General features: G+C 30.2%; 1 protein-coding gene across 1 annotated transcript in view; it reads left to right on the top strand.

Annotated features, from left to right (window-relative positions):
* Positions 1-1,477: 1,477 nt before the first annotated feature.
* The window catches only part of LOC134694721 (electrogenic sodium bicarbonate cotransporter 1-like), a 54,428-nt gene continuing 47,668 nt past the window's right edge, over positions 1,478-8,237 (top strand). Inside the window, exon 1 of the mRNA XM_063555762.1 lies at positions 1,478-1,519. The gene's annotated coding sequence lies outside the window, so the exon portion shown is untranslated. The remainder of the gene's footprint in view (positions 1,520-8,237) is intronic.

Genomic DNA, 8,237 nt, shown 5'->3' with positions numbered 1-8,237 from the left:
CATATTGAGCAAAAGCTGATCCATTAATTTGATAACGAGTACAAACCAGTGGGAGTAGGACAGCTGAATTACTCGATGAATCGAAAATGATTATAAAATCTTAATGATTGTGAAAGGATAAATGTCTACTATGTAGTTAAGAATAAAGCAACTGAAGAAAGTCAATTGCCGAAACGTCTTAAATAATTGTTTTTTTACTAAAAAAAAGTGTAATATATGTTCCCAATTAGAATTTTTAAAACACTAGAAATATTAAGGTTACATAAATTATATGATATGATAAGCTTCTGTTTATCAGTAGATTATGAAACACATCAATTAAAAATCGTTAAGGATGTTCGCTTGTCATGTTTTGGAATTTCTGTCTATTGTATCGTTTTATCTAAGTATCACGACGGGTGCGATATCTTGCCCAGGAACTACTTATTCTTCAGAAGTATTTGAAATAGATAGAAAGATAGATAGTTTATTCTCATAAAACCATGATAGTACAAAGGTTACAGAGAATTTTAACCCATAATATACATGAAAACAAAATTAATGTCGGGGTTTTAAGTGGGTTGTCTATGAATTGCTCTGCTCTGCAACTTTGGTTTCTCCGTGCATTAGTTAATTTTCTGCCCTTGTCTGTAACCCGGAATTTTATTTCTCAATCGATTTATGAATCTCGAACAGCAGTATACTACTGTTACTTTCATTCGGACGCATCACATTTGTAGCGTGTAGTTTTCATGTTCTTATGGTTTTTGAATACCCCTTTTATTCTCCTCCCCCATTTTTATTTAAGTCTGTGTTATTCTGTCATAATGTATAAACATTTACATCTAACTAATAGCTATCACACATCCAATAGAAAGTATATTTATATTTTCACGAACAATTACAAAGTAAAAATAAATCCATACTATTTTAAAATATGTTTGAAATTTTAGATAAATGTTTTCAAGTTGATTTACAAATCAGAACTTAACCCCAAAACACTTCGTTAAAAGAGATTGCATGTATTACAACGAGTGACAAAAGCCTGAGGCATATCATATCCATCAAGACCCAAGTACAGGTCTATCAACGTGAAAGATACAAAAAGTGTGTGCACGATGTTGGTTAGCAAATAGTTAAGCTTTAGGTGTATTTGATATATTTAGATAAATTTCTTTTTAGAAGAATGATGAAGAGAACTTAAATGTGCAAGTCAACACGTGCGAAAATGAAAACGGAAATATAAGCATTGTGTTATTTTATCCTTAGCGAATAAAATGACACCTTTAAAATACAATGCACTGTATTTTATAATGATGTGCAGAGGTCAGTTCATAACAATCATCAGCCATCATTTACTGTCTTTTTTGACGTCACAAACGATAACAGTGTATTGAACATGTCACGTGATTTTGTTAGAACGATGTTGTTCAAATGCGTATAAAAAGAAATGAAAAGTAATAAAATCTTCTTTCAAATAATGTTACATGGTGTATTGAAAGTAATTTAAGATTAAAGGACCCATTCCTGACATTATATAGTAAGTTTACTTTTCTATGTTAAAACTATCCTTGGACCAGTAAAACATATATCATTTAATTTAGGTAGCGCAACGAAAGCTGTTCGATTATATATTTGTTCGATGGTTTAACACCAACAAAATTAAGATATAAGAGTATAGAATATATGTATTTAATTTAGATACTACAGAGAAAGCTGTTCGATAATATCTTTGTTCTATGGTTTACAACAAACAAATTAAAGGTAAAAGACTTTTAAAATATGTATTTAATGTAGGTACTACAACGAGAGATGTTCGATCATTTCTTTTTTTCGATGGTTTAACACTAACAAATTAAGGGTAAAAGACTTTGAAAACATATGTATTTAATTTTGGTACTACAATGAGAGCTGTTTGATCATTTATTTTTTTTTCGATTGTTTAACACCAACAAATCTAAGATAAAAGAAATAGACCTTTTACAAAAAAATATTTTTTAGTCCATCATTTAACGATAATGTTTTGTTATCAATATCATGAATATGATGATAGAAAAGGTTAAATTAAAAAAAAATTTACTTACAAACAAATATGAAACACATGAATAAAAATAATGACCGAGAAAAAAGTTATTTAAAAATGCATCGTTTAGATGATCTACATTGGAAGAGTTCTTGGGTGACATCGAAGACTCAAAAGTTCTTAAGTGATCACTATTGATACATGTTCGTATTTATGATGAAAATAAACTGTGCTGTTCTTGTTCTGACTTGGACAATTAAAGTGATGATGTTAATGCGTTGGATAAGTTTGTGGTTAAATGATACGTCTCGATCAAACATTCCACGCTTAATAATGTTTGTCCTGTATTTTAGATTTTTTTTATAGTCTATTGCCTTGTATCGTCATTTGTTTTTATCTCTATCTTCATTTGTTTTACCTCACTTGTTTCATTGTTCTGTAAAGATGCCAAATGTAAAATAATGAAAACTATTAAACTCCGATGAAAATTCAAAACGAAAAGTCCCTAATCAAAAGTCAAAATCAGAAAGTTAAGCACAGCAAACTTATTGATAACAACAGTAATATTCCTGACTTAGTACAGGCATTTTCCTCTGTTGGAATTGAGGATTAATTTACTTTTAAATTTGTTAGGACAATTATTTTTTATGGATTTGCTATCACCAGAAACACTCAAAACAATAAATTGCAAGGAAATAATGAAAAGTTTTTCAAAAATCAAGAAGGCCTATACAGTGAAACCTGACTAAACCGAATCCTGTATAAACCGAAAACTGTATAAACCAAACATGTTCTTCAGCTCCATCGTATCAAATTGTATGCGTTGTGAACCTGATAAAACCTAACTTCATCCAAAACTGAACAAAATATTAAGTCCCGATGAGGTTCGGTTTATACAGGTTACACTGTATAAGGCTTGAATGGGCCAAATAAAGCATAACTAAATGCATCGTATGTCATGTTTGTCCAAGGGAGTTGGAACCTAAGGTTCTTGATAGTTTCCAATAAATTAACGGATAATTTAGTTATATTTGTTATTCTCACGGGATTTTGACTGATGCTTGGTCCGTTTCTGTGTGTGTTACATTTCATTGTTTGGTCATTGTTCTCCTCTTATATTTAATGTGTTTCCCTCGGTTTTAGTTTGTTACCCCGATTTTGTTTTCTGTCCATGGATTTATGAGTTTTGAACAGCGGTAAACTACTCTTGCCTTTATTTAGAAAAGTATGTTGTCTGCTCTATGGTCGGGTTGTTGTCTCTTTGACACATTCCCCATTTCTATTCTCAATTTTATTCATTATTTTACCTAACCTCAATTACAGAGCTAATGATCTCACATGGGTGGATTATATGATCAAATGGATTTATTATATAATCCATTTCCGTATATTTGTCTACCCAGTTCTCGAAAATAGAAAATGACTTACTCCCGTAGGTAAAGGTAACTTTGAATGGATTTGGCTTTTATTTTTATGTCAATTTTTGGTGGTGTAGCTCTTCATATATCCAAGTACTTCAGAGGCAGTGTCAGTAAAAAAACTATAAAATATTGTCCTTGTTATAAAGTGAAAATAAATAAATTCTTTTAATGTTTTGATAAATGGTAATTCAAATACTTGTTACTGAAGTTGAATATCTACTGTTTCCATGGCCACGGATAAACAATATTGTTGAAAAATGTTAAATGTTACAGTATTGAGTTTTATTCTGATATGAATTACAAATAAAATACAGATTGCACAGACTGAATGAATGTGACATTTTAAACGTTCATAAGTATTAATAACCAACACATATATGTTAATTGGTGGTCTCTGATCTAAAATGATCCTTTTTTTTATCATAAAAATCAGATTTATTTCTTATCTTCTGTGAAATGAGTAAACTCAAAAACGCGAAATAGATACATGTAGCTGACATTTTAGAATTTTAACCTTCCTGGTGACGCTTACTTATGATTTCTAATTGTTTGAGCATACAGTGTTGTCAATATAATGGAATTTTATGTAATTTTCATACAAGTGGGATGTTTGCTAGCTATAAAACCAGTTTTAATGCAACCCATTTTTACATACTAAGAAAATACCCCTACGAAGTCAGAGACAGTTTCCTATCGTTTGATATATGATCTTTTGATTTTCCATTTGTTTATGGACTCCGTTTTAAATGATTCTCAAATAAAGTTACTTTCTTTTTTTTTTGACTCTTTTTCAATACAGACAAGCTATTCGGTCGCATATACAATTAATAAATCGGTGTTTTCCTTTTCTATATTTTTGTTTTTTATGCCAGTTAAAGAATATACATTTGCAAATGACATCAATAACTGTTTTGATTTATGTTAACCTTATGTAAAGACAAACATTATACAGACGTTTGAATATTGCTGCATGCTCTAAGATCATTAAATTTATTACACCACGATTATAAAAACATGGCATTGAAATTTGATGTACAGTTCCGAATAAGCAAACGTCTTGCTAAAAGTAAAATAACAAAAAACCGAATTCTTATGAAAATCCAAATTGAATAGTCCGTTATCAAATTGAAAAAAATCAATAGCTAAAAAACATCAAACGAATGGATGTCACATTCTTTACTTGGGACACGAATTTTCTTGTGTATAAACTGGTGAATAAATATATAAAAAAGATGTGGTTTGATTGCAAATGAGACAACTGTCCACAAGAGACCAAAAAGACACAGACATTAATAACTTTAGGTCACCATACGGCCTTCAACAATGAGCCATGCCCATACCGCATAGTCAGCTATAAAAGAACCCGATAAGACAACGTAAAACAATTCAAACGAGAAAACTAACGGCCTTATTTATATAAAAAAATGAACGAAAAACAAATATGTAACACATAAACAAACGACAACCTGGTTTAAATGCTAGCTAAATCTCAAATTTGTTTAACCGTTACATTATATCGACAACGATATGTAAACAAAACAAACAGACACAATAGGTTAACATGTCAACGAATAAGGATACAGTCGTCAACATTTTGTTTTAATCTTAATCACAATTTAAATAAACAAATATACAAAGCATAGAAATGTTGAAACACATTTAAACAAGAGTCGTTTCCAATTCTCAATTACAAATCTGGACTTAATCAGTAAATGATGAACGACAGATATCAGTTTGTTCCTACTTGCAAGCACGTGTCAACTCCTAGCCAATGAGGTTCGTTCATTTACCGATTAACGGACGTTTCAAGAGGACATTGTATAAAATAAAATCAAAAAAATACTGAACTCCGAGGAAAATTCAATCGGAAAGTCTTTTATAAAAATTGCAAAACACATCAAACGAATGAATAACAACTGTCATATTTCCGGACATGAGACAGGCATTTTCAAATGTAGCAAATGGTGGATTGGACCTTGTTGTATAGCGCTAAACCTCTCACTTGTACGACAGTCGACTCGAATTCCTTTATATTGGCAATGATGCGTGAACAAAATGTCACAAATAAGTGTACAAGAACAACACGAACCCCATCAAATATTGGGGTATTTTATGTGCCGTTATGCCTTCATACTGTGGATTCATTTTTTTTCGTCGCTACCAATTTTTGTTGGTCGAGGAAAATTTGTATATTTGTGGATAATTTATTTCGTGGTTTTGGCAAGTTCTGCAAACATTCCTTTTGAAAATTTGTATTTCTTTCAAAATTTAAATTCATGGCACCCCTGAACCCACGAAAGCAACGAACATTAATGAATCCACAGTGGTCAAATGTGTGTTATTACGAATACTTGTCGAAATAATACTTAAACAGGTCAAACTGATATTTGTCAAAATATTAATAATTCTAGTCAAAAAGTTATAACACTGGTCAAAAATTAATATAACTTGTTTAAAGAGTTTTTAAAAAATGATAAAAAAGATAACATTATATAATTACTTGTTCATGTTGTTAACTAATAACGATACTGGTCAAAATAGGAATATCAATGGTCAAAATAATAACGTTAATTGATAATTAATAACGATACTGGTCAAAATATTACTTGTCAAAATGATAATAAAACTTGTCAAATTGATAAAATCAGTGGTCAATCTAATAACAATACTTGTCAAAATAATAATGATACTTGTCAAAATTATAATTATACTGGTCAAAATACTAATATTACTTGTCAAAATGATAATATTACTCTTCAAATTGTTTATAACACTGGTCAAATAGATAAGATTACTTGTCGATATAGTAATTATACTTGTCAAAATGATAATAATACTTGTCACATTGATAATATTACTTTTCAAAATCCTAATAATGTTTGTCAAAATAGTACTATTATTGGCTAAAATGATAACAATACTTGTCAAAATTAAAATGTTACTGGTCAAAATAATAATGATACTGGTCAAAATACTAATATTATTGGTCAAAATACTAATATTACTGGTCAAAGTACTAGTATTACTTGTCAAATTGATAATATTACTTGTCAAATTTGTAATATTACTTGTCAAAATAGTAATGCTACTGGTCAAAATAATAACTATACTTGTCAAAATAATAGAAAATAATGACAACAGAAATGACAACAATAGTTAACAAGTTTGAGCTTTCTAAAAACCGATGGACTGATTCTCTCTATCCTAATTTAAGGTAATGTGTATGCATGTGGCTGTTGATTTAGTTTTGGAAATTGAATGTGTGCCTAGATTTGCAGAAGGTATAAAATACAGATAATGCATATTTGTAATCATTGTTTAGGAAGATTTATTAGCAAAACAAGTCGTGGATATTGCAAATTAATAAAGAAAGTTAACACGTATTAGTAATGATCAGTAATTGATATTTTAATATTGAATTTTAAATGGCAATATATGCATAATAAAACGGGCATGAAAAATAATGACAGTTGGTCGTAACTGAAATACATAAAGTTAAATGCATTTGATGTCTTATCCTGAGTCGTGAAAAGTCTGTGATTCTTTATCTTATTCAAGTTGTTGCTGTATCTCTAGCGCATCATGAAACAACCAACCAGAGTCTATACGTGATATGAAATTGTTTTAAGAAAAGCGTGTAAGTTGACTAAAACTTTTTCTAGCTCCACACCGTGATCGGAAGCAAAAACAATGAAAATAGAAACCGTTATGCAAGTTGCTACAATTTGTTTGTTTGATCTTCGCTTGCAACTGCTAGATCGTAAGTTTGAAAGATTTTGGTGTGGTTGGTTTTGCTTGGTCTTTATTTTTCCATGTTGTCACTTTAGTTTCTATTTATGAGTTTCAATGACCCTCTGGTATCTTTCTCTCCTTTTTAAAAAGATGATAGATACATTTGAGAAAGGAAATAGTGAATGTGTCAAAGCGAAAACAACCCGACCATAGAGCAGACAACAGCCGAAGGCCACCAATGGGTATTCAATGTAGCGAGAATTCCCGCACCCGTAGGTGTCCTTCAGCTGGCCCCTAAAAAAATATATATATACTAGTACAGTGATAATGGACGTCATACTAAATTTTATAACCCGGATGTAATAATCATTGAGAGATGATCAACTAGTGCATAAGGAAGATCAAGAAAAACAATTTATAACAAATTAAGTAACATACAGTCGTGATGTACCGATCCTTTTGTAAGATGTAATGGATATCTGTACATGTTATGATTGGTATAATTGTTTCTTAAGTAATTTATCAATTTTACCTGTTGATCTATTCTATTTGAAACAATCACATTTGTAAACGTTCTTGTTTATAATGTTGTTTTTTATATCATGGTTTAAATGATAATAATTTAAAATAAAAACTTATGATACAAGTAAATAAATTAAAACTTTCAAAATAAAACTTCTACCAAAATTGTCAAGTGAAATGAAAGCAATAGCACTAAAAAGTGTCATTGAAACTCCAACAATCAATCCTTGAGACATTTAATAAGATTACCCATATAGAGCATCTGAGATCATCCCCCTACACCCTTTGATTCGAGTACGTGTCACTCAGTCTTTGGTTTTCATGCTGTGTTTAAAGATTAACAGTTGCAATAAATGATTTCTTACTGTTAATATTGATGTTGAATAAAACATTTAACATAAAGTGAATGTCAATAAGACAACATCCAACAATACACATACCCAAAGAAGATCTAGAAGGCAAAATACAGTTTTAACAATAAACAGTCTGGTGTCCAGACAAAACACCAATCACTTTATCGGCCCGAGTTAACAAAATCCCATCGAACATTTTTTTTCAAT

This window comes from Mytilus trossulus, chromosome 13, assembly GCF_036588685.1.
Source record: "Mytilus trossulus isolate FHL-02 chromosome 13, PNRI_Mtr1.1.1.hap1, whole genome shotgun sequence".
NCBI lineage: Eukaryota > Metazoa > Mollusca > Bivalvia > Mytilida > Mytilidae > Mytilus > Mytilus trossulus.
This window is presented reverse-complemented; position numbering and strand designations above follow the sequence as displayed.